Source organism: Zalophus californianus, chromosome 8 (genome assembly GCF_009762305.2).
Source record: "Zalophus californianus isolate mZalCal1 chromosome 8, mZalCal1.pri.v2, whole genome shotgun sequence".
NCBI lineage: Eukaryota > Metazoa > Chordata > Mammalia > Carnivora > Otariidae > Zalophus > Zalophus californianus.
In genome coordinates this window covers 6,535,824-6,556,397 of record NC_045602.1, presented here as the reverse complement: position 1 = coordinate 6,556,397, position 20,574 = coordinate 6,535,824, and the positions used below count along the sequence as shown (strand labels likewise).

At 46.6% G+C, this 20,574-nt stretch overlaps 1 long non-coding RNA gene across 1 annotated transcript in view; it reads left to right on the top strand.

Annotated features, from left to right (window-relative positions):
* Window positions 1–20,339, top strand: part of LOC113937171 — a 110,628-nt gene extending 90,289 nt beyond the window's left edge. The window contains exon 7 of the long non-coding RNA XR_003524528.2: window positions 20,174–20,339. This is a non-coding gene — a long non-coding RNA (uncharacterized LOC113937171). The remainder of the gene's footprint in view (window positions 1–20,173) is intronic.
* The last annotated feature ends 235 nt before the right edge of the window (window positions 20,340–20,574 follow it).

Genomic DNA, 20,574 nt, shown 5'->3' with positions numbered 1-20,574 from the left:
TAGGAAGTAAGTGCTGTGTCCTCAGTGGTCATATTTTGTTTTAACAATAAGTTAGTATACTGGCACTCTGGTTTCTGTACTTCGGTTTCCTGTGGGTTGGTGAGCCTGCGTCAGTATGACCCACGTGCACAGCCTCTGACCCCAAAGCTGTGTCCTTCCGCTACCTGGGGCCATTCTCGTTCCTCCCGGCCATGGCCTCTGTTCTTCTTCACTGGCCACCAAGGACTCAGAGCCTCTTTGAATTCCAACAGATGGCTCTGGGCTATCGCACAACTACATCCTATTTCGGGTTAGGAGGAGGATCTGTGCCCACAACCTCAGCCCAAAGGTCTGGAGGCGCTCAAAAATGCTGGTGAATGTCTGGACTTACGTAGAAAAGTTGATAGAAGGCGAAACCCCGTCATTTGGAGGGCATCCCTAGTTGAAGTTAGTGAAAGGAGCAGTGGGTATGGGGACTCGGGGTTCTAGACTGGTTCTTCTTCTCATTCCCTGTACAGTCGTGGGAATGACAATGGGGTCCTTATTGGTAAAACAAAGCAGTTGGAGTTGGGACCTCAGTATCATGGATGGGAAGGGACAATATCACAAAAGTTTCAGTACAAACTTAATATTAACTGGGCGCCTGGGTGGCTCAGTCGTTAAGGTCTGCCTTTGGCTCAGGTCATGATCCCAGGGTCCTGGGATAGGGCCCCACATCGGGCTCCCTGCTCCGCGGGAAGCCTGCTTCTCCCTCTCCCACTCCCCTTGCTTGTGTTCCCTCTCTCGCTATCTCTCTCTCTCTGTGTCAAATAAATAAATAAATAAAATCTTAAAAAAACCTTAATATTAACATATACATTCCAAGCAATCCATGAAACTTGATTAGAGAATTCCAAAGTACGTGTGCAAGAGTAAAGGACCAAAAAGAGTCAGGATAATTTTAAAGGAAAAGAATATGATGTGGGTCTTGACCTCTAAATAGTAAGATTTATTAAGAAGCTGTTGTAATTAAGACAGGGTATCGAGGTTAGAATAGAAAGCAGATCACTTGAACAGACCAGAAAACCCAGAAATTGACCCAGGTGGGAAGTTGACCTAGGATGGAGGTAGATTTCCAAATTAGTTGGGAATGTCTGGTTGGGACATTGGGCCATCCAAATGGGAAAAAATTTTACATTAGATCTTTACCTCACAACATACAAAGAGGTCAGTTCCAGTAGGTTGAAGAGTTACATGGGAAATGTGGACATAGAGGGGAATATCTTCTAACATTGGGTTGGGAAAGTGTTTTAAGTAAGATACAAGAAGCAAAAGCCATCAAGGAAAGATTCATAAATTAAATATTAAAATTAAAATCCTGTACAATAAAGATAAAGAAAGCCACGTGTTGGGGGAAGATATTTGCAACTAATATAATCTATAAAAGGTAAGTGTTAGGAATATATAAATAGGAAAACAGTATGACAGCTCCTTAAAAAACTAAACATAGAATTATCATATGATCCAGTAACTCTGTTGCTGGGTCAATATCCAGAATAATTGGGAGCAAAGACTCAAATATATATTTGCACACCAATGTTCATAGCAGCATAATGTTCAGAAGGTGGAAACAACGCAAGTGTCCATCAATGAATGAAAGGATCAACAAAATGTGGTATATACGCACAATGGAATATTATTTAGACTTAAAAATGAAGGAAGTTCTGACACCTGCTGCCATGTGGATGAACCTCGAAGACATCATGGTAAGTGAAGTAAGCCAGTCACAAATGGACAAATACTGTCTAGTTGCTCTTATAGGAAGTACTTGGAGTTCGGTGAGACAGAAAGTAGGAGGGTGATACGCCAGGGGCTGGGGGAAGTGGGATGATGGGCAGTTTTTGTTTGATGGACATAAAGTTTTAGTTTGGGCAGATGAAAAAGGTCTGGAGATGGATGGTGGTGATGGCGGCATCACCATGTACGTAATGGCACCGAATTGTACACTTTAAAATGGTTAAAATGGTAAATTTTATGTTATGTATACTTTACTACCTAAAAAAATAAATCAAGCATGGATACATGTCACAACATGGACAAACCTTGAAAATATGCTAAGTGAAAGAAGCCAATTACAAAAGACCATATGTTGTATGCTTCCATTTATATGAAATGTCCAGAATAGGCAAATCCAGAGGGATAGAAAAAAGATTCGTGGTTGCCTGGGGCTGGGGGAAACGAGGAGAGTGGGGACAAAGGCTAAAGTGTACAGTGTCTTTTTGGGAGCTAATGCAAAAAAAAAGAATATACAAATAACTCCTCTAAAGTAAGGAAAGGCAAAAACAAAGAGGAAAGTGAGGAAAAAAAAAAAGTGATGAAATGCTTCTCAGGAGATTTGAAAGGACAGCAAATGTACGAGGCCAAGTTCAACCCCAGGGACATATGCACGTGAGAGTAACAACGTGATTCTGTCTCACACGCTCAGATGGGCAGGAATTCAAGTCTTTCAATGCCCAGGATCGGGGAAGATGTGCGGCAGTGAGGGCCGTTCCACGCCACTCTATGGAAAGGCAGACTGGGGTGCGGAGAACAATTTGGCACTATCTGGCACTATCTGGCAAAGGTGCCGAGCTGCACGCTTGGACCCAGCAATTCTACTTCGAGGGACATACCCTTAGGGAATTTCTTGTGCCTGTGCCTGAGGAATTCTGTGCAAAATATCAATGCAGCATTGTTTGCAACAGTGAGACCTTGGAAACATCCTGAATGTCTATCCCAAGCTAAGAGATACACAAATGGTCGTATATTCAAACGGTAGGATACTGTACAGCAGTGAAAATGGACTGTACGTGGGCTGTATGAATGTCGATGAAGTTTTCAAACAAAACAGTAAGTGGAAAAAATTAGTTATTGAAAGAAAAGTAGAACATGCCATTTATGTAATGTTTATGAGCAGGCGAAACAATATTCATACTATTTATGGAGGGCTTCAATGATATCTGTACTGTTCTTTCTCTTTGATTTTTTAACTTTAAAATACAATTTTTTAAAATTCCAGTATAATGAACGTACAGTTGTTATATTAGTTTCAGGTGTACAATACAGTGATCGAACAAATACGTGACTCAGTGCTCATCAACATAAGCGTACTCTCAATCCCCTTTACCATCTTCCCCCATCCTGCCATCTACCTCCCCTCTGGTAACCAACAGTTTGTTCTCTATAGTTAACAGTCTGATTTTTTTTTGGTCTCTCTTTTTCTTTAATTGTTTGTTTCATTTCTTAAATTCCACATATGAGTGAAATCATATGATATCTGTCTTTCTCTGATTGCCTAATTATTTCACCTAGCATTATAGCCTCTAGATCCATCCATGCTGCTGCAAATGTCAAGATTTCATTTTTTTATGGCTGAGTAATAATCCATTGTGTATGTTTATATATACATATATATATCACTTATATATACTTATATATATATCACACACATACAAATATATATACATATATCTCTTCTTTATCCATTCATCTGTAGATGGACACTTGGGTTGCTTCCATATTTGTGTTGTTTTAAATTATTATTATTATTTTTAGAGATCTTATTTATTTATTTGAGAGAGAGAGAGCAAAAGCGAGAGAGATCACAGAGGCAGAGAGAGAAGCAGACTCGCTGCTGAGCGGAGAGCCTAATGTGGGGCTCGATCCCAGGACCCTGAGATCAGGACCCGAGCCAAAGGCAGACGCTTAACCGACTGAGCCACCCAGATGCCCCTCTGTATTGTTTTTTAAAAATATCTTTTTCCCTTCTACGGGGTGCCTGGGTGGCTCAGTCGGTTAAGCGTCTGCCTTTGGTTCCTGAGCATCCGGCTCCCTGCTCAATGGGGAGCCTGCTTCTCCCTCTGCCTGCCTCTCTGCCTACTTGGGCTTTCTCTGTCAAATAAATAAATAAAATCTTTAAAAAAAAAATCTTTAAAAAAAATAAAAATATCGTTTTCCCTTCTAAAATGAAAGCCCTGATGGAAATTTGTCAAAATGTTAAGAATTATTAAATTTCAAATGTATTCCTATGGGTGCTTGCTGTATTATCTGTATAATTTTCTGTGTGTTTGAAATATTTCATAATTCAAAAAATATTTTAAAGACACACAAACTGCTATGTAATTGAAATCATGTGCATTATTTTGGAAAGTATATGCTTCCCCACATTTCATAGTAACTTAACCAGCATGTCTGCTAGGCCAGAGAGTAAGCCATTTCTAGGGTCTAGACCCACTCTATACAATGAGTCAAACAGCAAACGCCTCTCAGTCATCCCCAATACGAGAAATGGGGGGGGGGGCGCATATCCTGAGTCCTACTCAGCTTTATTCTAGGTCTACCATAGTACTTGGCATAGATGACTGCTAAGTGCGCAAACTGCCACCATAACGCACTCAGATAGGAAATGCTGACTATACCTAAAGAACTGATTGGGGTTTTATAGAGATGAAGGTGTCAAAACCTCAGTGAGCTCTGCCTGCTCGATCACAAAGCTGTCTCTAAGATACTCACCTTCTGCCTATTGTTCTAAATTAAAATGCAAACCTACCTGCCCCAGGGCCACCTTAGTAGGCTCATTCAGTCTTGTGGAAGACATGTCTATTTTTAATTTTTTTTTCTATTTTTAATTTTAAAATTATTTATATTTAAGGTGTGCAACCTGATGACTTGATACCTAGTAAAATGATTACTACAGTCACGCTAAGTGACATCACCTCCCATGGTTGCCATACTTCTCTTGTGATGAGAGCACCTGAAATCTACTCTCTTAGCAAATTTCCAGTATTCAGTACATTATCATTAACTGTAGTCATCATGCAGGACATTAGATTTCTAGATGTTCTCCTCCTACATCACTGCAACTGTGTCCCCTTTGACCAACATCTCCCCTTTCTACCACCTCCCCGCCCCTGGTAGCCACTGCCCTACTCTCTGCTTCTCTGTAATGGGTTTTTTTTTTTTTTTTTTAGATTCCACATATGAGTAAGATCATACAGATTTTTCTTTCTGTGTTTGGCTTATTTCACTTAGTGTATAATGCCCTCCACGTTCCTCTGTGTTTTTGCAAATGGCAGGATCTCCTTTTTTTTAAGGCTGAATAATATTCCATTGTGCATGTGTGTATGTGTATGTATGTCTGTGTGTGCATCTGTGTATGTGTGTGCAGGTGTGTATGTGTGTGTGCCATGATTTCTTTATCCATCATTCTTAGAAGAGACTTCTTCACCATGTGTGCAACCACAACTTCTCTTAAGTGTGACTGTTGATAATTACAATGAACTCATGCTCATCACAGTGCTGTATCCCTTTCTTAAAAATGAAAACAAACACTTTTATCAGTTTCAGGCAAATATTTAAAGTAGGGTGGTGTGAGTGCCCCCGGTGGGCTGAGCTGAGAAGTTGGGCTTAGTTGCAAATGGCAGCAAGAAAGAAGGACTGCTTCTATTTTGTTAATATGATTCTTTTCCTGACAAGGGCCAGGGGAAGCTGACTATCACAGACAGGAGTGACAAGATAGCTTTGCTGCCAGACGTGCATGTGCCCGCATGAGCACAGCAAGATGCTTGCCACCCTGTCCATGAACGCGTGGCCATCTCATTTCTGGTCAAGCAGAATAGCCTGGAGTGGTCTCCGCGAGTGCTAAAAGCACCAGGAAAGCCCACCGTGCCTTTAATGAAAACCTTTGCTCTCCATTTCTGTGCAGAGGAAGGAGTTGAACAACCATTACCTTAGCAGCTGAGATCCAGGCGGCAGATTTCCAAGTGTTGACGGCTTCAGAAATGTGTTTGCTTGGCCTCCAAGTAATGACTGAGAATATAGTCAATTTAATGCTGAAAATCTGAAAATAGTGCCCAATTAGTTTAGTGTGGAAGAGTGTGATAATATTTTAATAATATGGGCTTTATGCAAAAATTTGCTTTCATCTGAGTAATTAGGGCTGGTGAAAGGTTTAATGTGTATTTATTGAGCACATAGTAATAACAGCGCGTGAGCTGAATAACAAGGCAACATGGATGCATTAGGAGCTTTCTCTTCAGTTCACTGAAGTTGAGTCCTGTTTTCATAATGTCTGTCATGCTGAACAGTAAGATTGGTTCTAAATTGAAATTAGAATGTCTAAGTGTTCAGCCCAAGCGTATTAGAAAAATTACATTGGTAGAACACTTACTTCCTCTTTCCTCTTGAAATGCTTTTGGGAAAATAGTTTCTTAAATTGGCCTTGCAGCGTCTTTGAAAATAGTCTCAACGCTGCAAAAGCTTTATTTAAGAATACCACGAATCTCTGCTTCGCCTTCATTCTAATCGGTGGAGAGTGAGATTTACTGCAGAAGATGAGAGGATCATTTAGGTTTTGATTTTAAAATACTTTGAGTAAAAGACTTCTTTCATGTCAGTTGACCTCCCATTTAGAAAATAACCCATCTCTGGGAGAAACGGTTTAGTGGGGTTTTGACTTGCTTGCCTCCCGGGGTACTTGTCTGCCTGGATGTCACGTGGCAGAGAGCAGGCAAATGGGAGGCGGGGACAGGGCAAGGGGCGGGGTCCGACAGGGCAAGGGGCGGGGTCTGATAAGCTAAGGGGCGGGGCCTGACAGGACAAGGGGCGGGGTCTGGCCTCTCTGCGTGGGAGAATCAGCTCCCCGTGCGCCCAGCGCAGCCTGACTGAGTGGGCAGCCCGCCCGCCAGCCCGCGGACGCTTCGCATGGCTGCTTTCAATGGTAGAATCGATGTCAAATCCACGGAGAAGTCATAACGTGTGACCAGAATGAGAAATTGGGGTTAAAAATTCAGAGCCATGTCTTTAGTTCATTCTTTAACCTTAGCAGTTAACATTAATTTCTTTCCTAAGTAGGTGATTTGAATGCAGCTTATCAGAGGATTTTTTTTTTTTTTAAGTCTCTCTGGTTCCTTTCATGCAGCTTTTCTCCCCCTTCCTTTTCTCGTCCTCTCTAAGTGCTTTACCAGGCACGACTCTGAGAAAATAGTCCTGTCTCTAAGGGTCTGCGTCGGCTGATTATCAGAACCCAAGCCAGCAAGGTAGCAGGAATTCCACGGCAGGCTGGAGGGGGACTCTGCTTGTCATGGAGGCAGAGCTACTATTTTCTGGTCTGACAGTGTAGCCTGCCCGTGACCTTGACCCCGCTCTTCTTGGCTATTCTTACTCAGTGTCCAAACTGACAGCGAGGTGGCCTGAGCCGGCCTCTACTGGGTCTGCCCTCCGCCCTGGGCATGTGCTGCTGGGGAGGAGGGCAGGTGCCTCCGGGAGCCCGCTGGGCCTTTGGGTCTGGCTTCTGAACTGCCTCCGGGGTCAGCCCATGCCTTCTCCCTGGGCCTGTCCCGTAGCTGAGGTATTTATTTAGAACACTGTTAGGGGTTCCCCTTACTTAAAACTGCCTCCCCACCATGGTGTCCATGCTTCTCATCCCCTGCCTTCTGGCCGCGGAGCTGCTGTCCTTGGCCCCTTCCTTGCTCTCCTCCAGCCTCCTAAACACGGACGTTCTCTTTGGTTCCATCTTAACAGACTCCCCTTGATACTCCACGTTTTCTCCCCCTGGGGTTGCAACCACCACTCGTTTGGTTTTTATTCCTATGCAATACCTTTGTCCCCACCTCTGGATCCTCACCCCACATTTCCCTTCCCCACTGGCTTTTCCCATCAAGACATGTTCTCAATCCTAAAACCGCACCCTACCCCCCATCCTGCCCTTTATGGCAGCCCTGGGCTCCTGCCTGGACCCTAGGAGGCCAGCTCCCCCGGGCGCCTCTCCACGTTCTCTCACATCTGCCCCTTCTTTCTGTTTCTTTACTTTACACCAGCACATCCTTAGTCCTTTGCTGGGATTTCACTTCCACCTCAGCCCTCTCCAGTCCATCCTGAGTCCTGCAGATGTCGTTCTGCCCCAAAGAGCACCCCTTTTCCCTGCTTCGCTCCTGAGCATGTTACAAATGAAGACAGTGAGTAAAGATGGAGGCCTCTCTATGGAGCTAAGTGGACGGAGAGCAGCAAGCGGGGCAGTGTCTAAGGTCACACACTTAGGGGATGACGGAGCCACCACCTGAGTCCCGCTCTGAGGAATTCCACAACTGGGTGCCTTCCGCCCACACTGCCCAGGCCCTTCTTTTTCTCTGAGCCCCAGCAGCATTTTCTACTTCGTTCACATGTCTTATTCTAGTTGTTGGGGTAGGTGGTACCATGTATTGCAAATGACCAGTGCTCACTTTTTTCCCCTTGAACTTCTCAACTGGAATCCTCTGAGAAGGTGGTACAGTGGCTGGAGCATGGTTTTTGTGAGGTCAGGGTAGACTCTCTTCCCCACTACTGGTAAGTAGAATTCTGTCTGGTCGCAGAGAGGCTGCCGTGACAGGAAGACCTTCCATCGGTGAGAAGATCTAATCAACCAAGGTCAGGACAGGGACACTGGAGTACATCCTAGTGTTCAGTCTATACTTCTCTTCTTGGGCAGGACCCAGAAAAAGAAAAAGACATGAAGACCCAGGCCCTGCCCACTAAGATACATGTAGGGAGACCAGAACATCCCAATCGAAACCGTGGCGAACAAGGCAAGACGGCCTTATAATTAAATGCTTATTTGAAGGACTAGAAGTGAGGCTGGATTGAGAGGCGGAAGAGATTCAGGAGAGCTCGAGTGGGTTGGAAAGACTTGGTGGGGAAGGTAGGACCCAGTTCAGATCTGAAAGACGAGCAGGATTCTTAGGAGGACAGAGGGCACCTTAGGCCGGGCAACAAGTATCTCAGAACACTGCCCTCATGTCGCAGAGACAGAACGTCTCTGTAGCGTTGTTTGTGTTGGGCACTCTGACTTCATGCTAGGTACCCTCTATCACTGCCAAAAATGACTTGATATTTATTCAGACTTTAAAATAAATTGGCCTATTACATCGGGTATAAGGCATCTCATTTGGACAGTGACTAGATTTGAAGTGTTGGTTCTTTCGCGAGTTTTGTTTTTAATTCAATGGCTAAATCAGTGACTTGAAATTAAATTGAAAACTGAAATGAATACGATTTTCTAAGTCAACGAAGTCTAAAAGTCTGGAACCACTGACCTCATAACACAGGGGAAAAGGGACAGTGAAGAAGAGCGACAATTGTCAGTAACCTTTTTCTTCTTTGATGTATTTGTTCATGCACTCAGGGAATATTGCTGGCCTTGGAGCCCAGAGTTTTTCTTTAATTTGAGCCACTGCAGACTTTTGAGGAATTAGGTGGAAAACAGTCTTGTGTTTTGGGGAGTGACTCTGGAGGCTGTCTGGCTGGCTGGCTCAGAGGAAGCTGGGGCACTGTCTCTGTGGAACCCACCTGTTTTGACTTGTCGATCAGGTGGGCTCTCAGGGTAGGGATCCTCCAGGATGAAGGAAGAGTAAAGGGGCTGAAGAGAATCAGGAACGAAAACATGCGTATCACTCTTAGGGACATTCAAAGTGAAGAAGTGTAAGGGAGAGGAAACATTCCAGGCCCTTCCAGCACAGGTGGCTCCAACAAGAAATGTTTACTGGGTGTGAGCCAGACGCTGTGCCAGATACGTCCTAGGTTACTGAATAATGATCTTTATTTCACCAATGTAAGGAGGGTTTTCAAGACCAAATGGAATCACAAAGAGGTCAAAGGTGCCTCTATTTTCCAGTTGCTTTAGGGAATCAGGAGTTGAGAAGGATGCGTGGGTGAATCTGGGGTGTCAGATGCGGAGGTGTGTATGGAGGGAGAGTAGTGGAAAGAAATCCCATGACTCGGATGGGGAGGACGTGACGCTTCTGGAGTGAACGAGACCAATGTGACTGCAAGGGCCAGACTCACTGGTTTTTGAAAATTCCATTTGTAGGCCTGATGCGGCTCATGCCGTTGACCCGTGTGGCATATGCGCCTCATTGCGAAATTCTACCTGGTCGGGTCCGTGTGGTTAGTACTTGTGGCTCAGATGGTAAGGTGGACAGGATTTAACGCCCAAACACTTCATGCCTGGAGGCGTGAGTTGGAAGCCTGACATCATCTCAGTGAGAACTCCATTAAGCCAACTGAGGGAGGAAGCAGGTCTGGTCAGAGACTGGCACCGGACGGCGGGCGGGTGACAGGACACGCAGGGTGGGGCACCCGGCCTGACCCGCGGGGCGTTTGTGTGAACACGAGCGTCTTAGATTCATGGCTTCATCTGCTCCACGGTGCACGTTAGTGATGATGTGAGCAAGGTAATAATCCTCATTGCAGTGTGAAATATGTCACAGACACAAAACTAACCTGTGAAGCCAGAGGAGCAGGCAGGCAGATCAGTGAGGTCAGTCGACAGCACGACCAGCCGCCCAGTTCCCACCTGGAGTAAGAAATCTGCAGAAAGGGGAAAATTACTCAAGTCTTCTCTCTATCCCATCAACTTGCTTGCGTGTCACATTTCAAATGCCTTCATTCTCCCCGTTGGAAATTAGAATTTTCTAGTAATACACTAAAAATCAGTAAGTTAAGTAAATATGGTAGTGGTGCGGCTACCCTGGGAGTTCAAAGAAATAATATAGAAGTCAGGCAGAAAACGCATGGTATCTTCCTGTGGTGTAACCCAGCACTTAATTTTTATGCTGATTTATATAGTTATTGTTCAATGTTATTTAACACCTGGAAACTTGACTATATTTTACTGTTAAGAGAGGGTAGACCAGGATGGGGTGGGGGTGGGAATGTTCACAGGTCTTTAGGAGAATTAACACTGCTTGCTGATATCAACCAGGAAGGTAACGAGAAAAGGAAAAACAAACAAACAAACAAACAGAAAAGGCCCAGGAATCCAGTGAGACCCTAAATAAAGTACAGTAGGTAACAGAGGATAAATATTTCTAGCAGGTAAAAGCCAAAAAGATAAATACCAGGTCCACTGCCCCTGGTTTTCTTATCTAACCCTTTAAGAATGCTCTCGCTGGTTTCCTGTTTATCCACACCTCCAGCTGAGGAAGGAGGTTGTTCTGTAGGAAGCTTCTGTTTGCAGTCGTTTCTCTACACCCCCTTCCAGAAGCCTCTGGCTGTTCCATTGATTTCGGGTGATGGATTTCCCCGCCATGGGGAAGAAGGCCTTTGAAACCGGGCCTGGGATAGGTGATTGCTTATTTTCTGTTATTTGTTGAATACACTTAAATAAATCAATGAGACCCCAGTCACTTCTCAACATTTCCGCCTGCAACAACTGTGTGTATATATACATCTGTGTTCAACGAAGTTAGTCAAGAGAGAAAGGCTTGAGGACGTTTGCCTGCTACACAGAACACTCCAACCACCCCTCCCTGCATGGGGAAGAGAAACCCAGCCAGCAGGAGCTGGCTGAAGGGTGCAGGGCCTCAGGCCAGGTAGGCAGGGGCTGGGTGCGGGTGCCACAGGCGCTCAGGGGAGAATGGGGGGAGGGTAGACAGAGGGGAGCGCGCCCAGCTTCCTCCAGGTGCAGTCAGCCGTGGCGGTGTGGGCACAGCCTGGAGACAGGCGCCGCTGCCACCGCCCCCCGCCACACCGCCCCCACCCCTCGCACCCCCGCACCCCGCATCCTGGAGCGACCTCCAGGCTGGGCTGTCTCGTGGAACAGGAGCAGCGTGGAGCACGCCTCGAGCCTGGCAGGTGATGCAGGTGATGCAGGTGATGTGGAGCTAAGCATCCTATTGGTCCTGGGTCTGAAAAGAGGGCTGGGTGGGACTGAGTTCTCCCACACCTTGCCGGCAGTGGAGACTCAGTTTCCCTCTGCAGGGATCTGCGGCAGTGTGGCCCCAGGAGGGGGGAGGACAGAACCCCCAAGCTCATGGTGAATGAGGCTGAGTCTGGGGCCTAGCCCCGCATCTTGCCACCCCCCCAAACCCCCAGATGCCTGGGCAGGTGCCCAGGTGCCCCGGCTGCGGTCTGGGCGCATCCTCTGTGTTAGTCCCTGGTGGCTCTAATGAAGCTGGTAAAGAACCTCATGTGATACCAGTTTTTAAGGGCCCCATTGCCCCTTGGCCCGAGTATCCAACTTGCCCATTGACCATCCAAGGTGAGCAACGAAACGGCTCCCATCAGAGCTGCAGCCTCGGTTGACCTGGCTCGGCCGGGTTTGTGAACTCCACGGCAGAGACTTCCTCAGAGGAGCCCACTGGCCCGCCAGAGTCCGTGGCTTTGGGACGTGGCAGAATCTCACAGATGTGCTACTTTACCCACAAACCCAGCTTTCTCTGCGCCCCCACTCCGCCCCCTTTTGCTTTGGCTGTAAGGATGCAGACCTGGGGGCGTGGGGGTGGCAGGAGGAAGCCTGGGGGCAGACGGAGCTTTGCGTTAAGCCCAGACTGCCTGCACCCAGAGCCTTTGAAAGGCGCTTTGGGGAGCAGGGAGGTTGAGTTTCAGAGACCAGACAGCTTTCATTTCCTTGGTGGCCTTCATCAAGATACCTCATTCTTTGACATTTCCTGCCCAGAAACCTTTGAACCATCTATCTTTTTTTTTTTTTTTTTCCTGATTGTGTGTTGTGCTCCCCGAAGGCATGGCTTTTGAGTCTTTTCTATGCCTAGCGCTGTGTCAAACCACGGGAAGGGGGAATGGCTGGAGGGTGTCTCTGTCTTCCTGTGGGCCAGAAATCCGGTGAAACAGGGAGGGCTGTCTCAGGCCTAGTGTGACCTGGGGGACGTCAAGATTCCCTCCCTGCGCCGTCGTACTGGTCAGGGAGAACCTGACCTAGTTTTAGGGACCTCAGGACAAATATCCTAAGTGCCCTCCTCAGACAGACACTATTGCCTGAATGCTTCTTTTAGTCAGATATGCTCTGACTTTTAGATCTGAGAGTGTCTTTGTGAGTAAGCCGCTCACCACCATGACCACTCTCCACAGAACTTCCACTGACCTGTCAATTATGCCATATTTAGTATCTGGGTCAAGATGGAAAAAAACTGTTTTTCTGCTCAAAGGTTTCTTACGAGTCATTTGTGAAAACATACTTTCTGGTGTTCGGTGAAAATGTTAAACCAGTGCTGATGACCGGATCTGGGGGAAATCCCCACAGAGCTTATGATGTCCCCTGGCCTACGACTGCTTGTCATGGACACGTCTGCTCTGGTCTTGGATGGTGTTGTCTCTGGGTCTGTCCTGGTAGCCTGTCTTTATGTGTTCCCAACTTGGAGGTGGCACAGGGGCTGGGCCTTCTTCCCACCTGGTGTCTTTCCCCAGTCTGTGTGAACATGGTTTCACTGAGGTGGGGTTGGCCTGATGCTCTGCTTTCTCTACTAATGGTTTCCAGCCTTGGAATGTAGTGAAGGCAAGAGGCGGCTAGGTCCAGAATCCAGCCACAGGCCTCTGTTTTCGTGCTTTGGCCTGATGAGGGATGGCCTTTAGTGACAGATTGCCTGGGCTTGGCAAGGTGCATTCGGAGGAACTCCTGTAAGGTGGTGCTGGACTCCTGGGGGCCTCCACCCACAGGTGGCCCTGAGAGTGACGTAAGAGCCGTCGACATCCCCGATCTCCATAAAGGAAGTACCTTTCTTCCCCCTGTCAGCCCCGATTGCCCGGTATGATGATGCATTACCATACTGGGGATCGTGAGTTTGGGCACCATGAGGTGCCATATTGAATGGAGGAAAGATCAAATGAGTAAACCTTGATGAGGGGGGTGATGTGAGGGAATGGTTGGATGCTGCTGCCTTAGAAAGGGTTGTGGCTTTTGAGAGCTTTTTTAAAATTTATATAATGACTGTTATGCTTCCAAAAGTCCTCTTCTTTTGCCTTAAAATGTTTTTGTCTTCGGCTCAGCAGCCAGAGCTGGCCTGTCCCACTTCCGCAACATCTGTGTTCAAGGTGTAGACTCAGGAGGTAGACTATCTGGGTTGGAATCTAGGTTGGAATCTGGTGGCCAAGTATTAGTTGTGTGACATTAGTGCCTTTGTGCCTCAGTTTCCTCATTTGTCAACTGGGAGATAATAGCAATATCAACTTCATAGGGGTGTTGTGAGGGTTAACAGAGTTCATGTGAGTGCAGCACCTGGATGGAGCCTGGTAGGCTAAGCACTGTGGATGTGAGGGCTCTTTTTTTTTTTTTTTTAAAGAAATTATTTATTTTTAGAGAGCGAGAGAGAGAGAGAGAGAGAGAGAGTAGTGAGCAGGGAGGGCAGAGGGAGAGGGGAAGGGAGAAAGAGGGGAAAGAGGGAAATATGGTTGACCTATTTCACTGAATGGAGGCCATTGGCTAATGTACATTCTGGCCTTCTTAGTTACTTCGTGGATTCGTATGGGAATAACTGGGTTAATTCGTGTGAGTTTCTAGGTCTTTAGACAGTCTGGAACAGCGCGGCTTGGGTGGGTTCTGGAAGAACCCTGGTATCATGCGCTGTTCACCGCTGAAGGGGAGCCCATTCCAGGAGGTGTTGGTCTGGGCATAGTCAGGTCTAGCTCCAAGTTGATATAAAATGCAGTTTTAGGAGGTCGTTGGTCAAAACAGCCCTAGGTCTTGTGAATGTGAAAAATGAGAAAGTATGGTGGTTATGTCAGTTTGATGACTCAGTACCAATATCTGAAAGTAGCAAAGGGAAATCTCTGGCAGACCCAGGTGGAGCTCAGGGCCGGACAAAGGTTTGCTGTCTGTTTGGGACCAGGGTGAATGCTGGGCAGCAAGTCGGGCTGGGACACATCCAGCAGGATGGGCAGGAAAGCCTTGTGGGGCTGCACCTGTTCTCATCTGGAATGTCCCTCTATCGTTGGAAGTGCTCTCAGGTGCAAGGCCGGCTGATGTGTTCTGAAAGTCTCCCCCAAGAAGCCCTTTATGGCAATAATTACCAATCGATAGCTCTGGGAGTGGGCTTGAGAGCCTCCCGGGTGAGAGTCCCCGGAGGACAATGGAAACCCCTGGTTTGCACCAGGCACATCATGGATCAAAACTCAGAGTAGTTGTGTCACAGACTCAGTCTTACTAAGACAAAGCGGTTTGAGTTGTTTCTCTAGAAATGGAAACAGGCTTGCCCCGAGTCATTCATACCCTGGCTAGATCGCTTTCGTTAGCAATCATTCACATTTCCTAGAGAATCTCATACACGTAGGCTCCTCTCAGACACATCTTTCTCCCTATGGCCTGTGGAGTGACCAGAATTATGCCCTGGTGTCTCCTTGCTTACCGCGCCAGTTGGCAAACTCAGAAGGGTGCCAGGTGGAAATTTCACAATCTTAAAAAAGGTATTAATGAAGATACAGAAACAAAAGGCTCAGATCCTAGCCGCTGTTTATTGTGCAAGGCCTGGATGCATGTGCCCGCTAAGGGCGCACATCCCCTATCTGCGATCTTCATAAGGGGGCTGCTCTCTGCCTCATATAGATAAGGACAACCAAGCTCAGCGAGGACGTGTTCATCTTATGGTGGACTTCAGAGCAAAAGGAAATGCTGCTGACACATCACCAGTGGGTTGTGTTCTAGCCCTGGGAGGGGTGATGGTGTGTGCTGATTCTCCAGTGTCTTTTGTTTTTCTCGATCTCCTCTGTGGCTGGTGTTTTGAACCTGACTGGGTGGGGGGGGGGGGGGCGGGAGAAGAACAATGGACGAGCAGGGTGGTCCAGCAGAGGACCACATGAGGACTCAAGCTGTCCAGCACCTTGATCTTGGTGAGGCAGGGTGATAATTGAGCTACTGCTCTTTGCTACGGTTCCAGGCACTTCCCCAACTTTGGAAAGCTACCCATTTATTGCCTTATGGGAAGCATAGTGCAACAGAATAGGGAACTCAGGGTTGAATTTCAAAAAGAGCTCAGGGTGTGAACAATACATTTGGAAGAATACTAGCTCAGAGCCAGTGGTTGTCCCAAGCCTCTCTGAGATTAAATAAAGGTTCTAGGGATTGGCAAAGGGGCGAAGAGCTCCGAGGAAGGGCCCGCTATGAGTCCTCGGTTGGAGGGGGGGAAATGGAGGGTCCCTACAGAAATCCCAGAGATGCTGGAGAACCCTGGGAGGACGAAGTTCCATGAGCCCCTGAAGTTCCCTGGGGAGAGCCCAGGAAAATAGCCTTAACCCAGAGTCTCCCTGGCCCCCACAGGTGACATATTTTTTTTTCTTTAAATTTTTTTATTATTATGTTAATCACCATACATTACATCATTAGTTTTTGGTGTCGTGTTCCATGACTCATTGTTTGCGCATAACACCCAGTGCTCCACGCAGAACGTGCCCTCTTTAATACCCATCACCAGGCTAACCCATCCCCCCCACCCCCCTCCCCTCTAGAACCCTCGGTTTGTTTCTCAGAGTCCATCGCACAGGTGACATATTTTTATTCGAAGTTTAGGTGCACAGGTGTGAATAGCCTGTGCACAGGCTCCCCCACCTCGTGCCCGCTCTCACCGCATGTGGATCCGGCAACACCGCAGAATTGCTGACTTTATGGCCAGAGAGGGGGGCCTGCTGTACCTGAAGAGGGCCCACAGCTGGGACAGGGAGGATGTAGTGGTCGTGAGCAGGCACCATGAGACCAGATGGACGGTTTGTGACTGCCAAACACGTATCCGCTGGTAGATGGCGGTGACTAAGGGCCAAATGCTGGTGCTGTTGCCTCCACCCTCACCTCACTGGTTGGCACGAGGCACTCTGGGGTTTCGATGTGACCCTGTAAAGGAAGAAATGAGACCCTGGAAGCCAATGCAGGCATCACGGAAATAAATGAATGTTTCTTTGCACTCAAATCTGTCAGCCAAGATTTGCAGTCACTGCTTGCATAGCTAGCTAGTGGTGAGTTTGCTGTCATGGTGATGCTGGTAACTAGAGGCCTTGGTCGTGGTAAGGTTTTAGGCACACCTTTAGTGACAGTGCTGGAAGGTCGTAGGAGAAGGGTCATGGGAGTTTGAAAGCCTGGGGTTTCAGTTCTGACCTTGACCTTTACTCCAGCCATGGCCTCTGCCATTGATTCACCATTCTGGACCTCTACTTTTTTATTTAGAAATTAATATTGGGCTCAATTATCTCTAATGTCCCTCAGAGTTCTAATTTTGCAAGATCATATAGTTAAAATCAGATACTAAATTCATTTCAAATGGGTAAAGGAAAATACTACCTGAACCCCATTTCCCCCCCTTACTCATATGATCAACCAGCTCACGGTCTTTTCATTTATACCCTATTTCGTGCTTACATTTTGTTCAGTCCTGTAAGCAATCACTTACAGTGTGTGGACGAGGTGATTTTGTCCCGCTCTAGCCTCTGTCTTGTTGGTGACTTTTCTCTCAGGTGACTGCCTAGGAATTCCTGATATTTGCATTGGTCCTTGGTTCTCTGGCATCCTGAATTTGGTTTTAAAATAGGCACATGCTTTATCATGTGCTGACCTACTAATGTGAAGAAATCCCCAATGTCAATGAAGTTTAGAAAGGGAGCCCCAGGGGATCATGGTGTTCTTGACCGCAGTGACAGTCAGTAAGTATGCAGCCTTCCTCGTGTGGACATCTGTCCTTGGGTGTAAGTTTTGCCCTTTTCAAAGAACCACAGTACCAGCAAGACCAAAACAGAGTTTTTAGTACATATGTTTTATTCCCCAAACGAGTATCTATGTCAGAAGATGTATGAATTCTGATATTTCGTATTGTCACCACCATCCTAATTATTGAATACCTTATTTATTTAGTTCCAGTGAATGACTGAGTGAGGATGCAGAGAGAAATAGTTCTGCTTGCACATGAGGTACACCTTCCTGTGCCTGTGTCCTTAGGTGATAACCGAGAGTTTTAAGAGTTCAGTGATACAAAATGTGACTTTACAGAAATAACTGTGCTTTTTTTCTGTGCCTCAGGACAGCCGTCTACCCCGCCTCGATGCAAGGTGAGGTGCTTATCCTCCATGTCCTTTTGGCGCCCTGATTTACCTCTCATATAGCATTTCTCTCCCTTTCTGGTGATTTCTGTTAACTTGTCTACTTTCCACACTGGATGGTGAGCTCCTTTAAGACAGGAATGCGTCATTCCTTCTGGTAATACTCGTGTCTGACGAAGGGGGTGAAGGGCTGGCAGAATGGGTGGGTGGGAGGGAAGACGGGTGATGGGTGAGCAGCAGAGGTGGTGAGTAGAAACAGGAGCAGAAAATAAGTGCTTGTTGTTCGGCACAATGACGTCATATCAAGTAATACATGAAGTTAAACTGATGCAGGTGAGCTGTTTGACCAGTTGGGAACACTCGATAGAGCAAAAGTACTCCCAGTAGCTACAATCATTGATCTGCACACAAGTTTTAAAGAAGGTAAAGCTAATTCATCATGTAAGCAATTTGCTTGTCCATGAAGACATAAGGCTTATATGTCCAATTACCAGCTTGATCAATGAAATGATTTAGGAAGTCAGGCTTGGTTCATTTGCAATAGATGACCAATGATAAGAAGGATGTCTAATTTGAAGCTCTGCTATGCTTGTTTCAAAAATACCAAGCTCGTTATAGCAGCGGTTCTCAAACTCGGTCATACAATTGATCCTTCAACAACTCAGGGATTAAGGGTGCCAACCTCTCCTATGTTATATGTATTATATACTGTATTCTTGCAGTAAAGTAAGCTGGAGAAAAGTAAATGTTAAGAAAGCCATAAGGAAAAGAACATCCATTTACAGGAAAGACTAAAAAACATGGAGTATGAGTGGACACAACACAGTTCAAACCCATGTGGTCAAGGGCCAGCTGTACATTATAATCCCCGGGGAAGCTTGAAAAAATTCCTGATTCTCAGGCTCTCTCGCAGACATCGACTCAGACTCCTGGGGGTGGTACCCAGGCATCAGTAGCTTGTCAAGCTCCCCAGGTGATTCCAGTGAGCCTGATGACCTCTTACCTGGGCTATGGACCACATGGGGACGCTAGACTATAAATTCCAAGAAGGAATTGGCCCAAATATAGCAAGAAATTGGGCTGGAGCATGGGACACTTGGGTGGCTCCGTCGGTTAAGCAGCAGTCTTTGGCTCAGGTCATGATCTCGGGGTCCTGGGATGAGTCCTGCATCAGGCTCCTTGCTCAGCGGGGAGCCTGCTTCTCCCTCTGCCTGCCTCTCCCCTGGCTTGTGCTCTCTCTCTCGCTCTCTCTCTCTCTCTCTGACAAATAAATAAATAAATAAAATCTTAAAAAAAAAAGGAAATTGGGCTGGAGCATAGAAATGGATGCACTCTAAAAGTATCTTAAATTAATAATTTTAAAAACTCATACTCCCTAAAAATAGTGACAATGCACTGCAAGTCAATTTCATTGTTTTGAATTCATTAATAACTAAAGTCATTGTTTTATACCTCGCTTAATTGGATGTCGTGCACTTAACTGAGCTCTCCATGCTTGGAAAGATAAAGATGTTTACAGCTCAGTGTAGACGAGGTATGCAGGGGATGGGCGCTGGTTTCCTGGCCCAGCTGCCACTCACTTTGTCTCAAATGCCACAGGTGCGGCAGGCCAAGCCTTTTAATACCACGTCCACCCTTGGGGATTAAATTCATTCCCAGAGAAAAGGGATTCATAAATCCTGGCCCTGCCTTCCAAACAGCAGTCTGATTTCACCAGGGTGATAAATTGCTCCTATCAAAACAGACATCAAGTCTCCGAGGGAAATAATCGGCTCCGACAGAACCGAGGGGGAACATCTTCAGCACTTACGAGCAGGGGGCTGGTGACAAAATCAAGGCTTGGGAAATCAGTGACTATTTTTATTTATTTTTTTTGAACCTCTCTCAACCTCTCTCAAATCGTAAGAGGTACCGAAGAACAGATGAAAAGGATAACGTGATTAACTTTAAATGAAACAAATCCATCATAAAAATGTCCCAGGGAGCACATTTGTTGGAGGGTGTGGGATCGGGCCCAGGGTTGGGCGGGCTGGCGGAAAGGTGTGTGGGGTTGTCCTTTATAGTCTCTCTGGCAGGATTCCTTGGGTGGGGAAGCCACTGTCAGGGTGAGGTGATTTACTGTGTGGAGAGGCACTGCTTGCTGAGAACCCTTTCCTGCCTGCCCTGCCCCATCTACCTACGGCTCTCACGTTACTCCAGAGGAAGGTCCAGGGCCCTGGTGAACATGCTAATGTCTTCTAGCCAGAAAAACCCATTAAACCATGACTTGCTAGTAACAGTTTATGGTAAATCACTTTCCCCAAATAGCTGAACTGGCCTCTTACTTGGGCCCAGAAATAAAAGGGAGAATGGAAATTGATTACACAACCTCGCTTTTCCCGATTTTCTAACACAGGATCTTGCCAGACCTTAGGCTTCTCTGAACGAAGACAATAGCCTCTTCCCGGACTCAGTGTGAGTCAGGTTCCTGTGGCTGTTTCCTTGGCTGGAGATCCTTTGGCTGCATCCCCTGTGCCCCACAGGGCCCGCAACACTCTTGGAAGTCTCTCTGAATGCCCCCAGGAGGATTACCTGCTGCTTTTATAGCTCTTGGTATGTCCTCTAACACATGGGAGCAGAGAGTAGCCAACTGAGTGCCTTCACTCACTCATTCATTCAACAGTGATTGTTGAGCTCCTACAAGGCACCAGGCACTGTGCCCCATACCCAGGACAGAAGAAAAAAGAGTGGAGACAGATCTGTCCCTGGGGAGACCCAGATCCTTGTGCTTTGCGTGGCATTCCGGGGGTGCTGTGA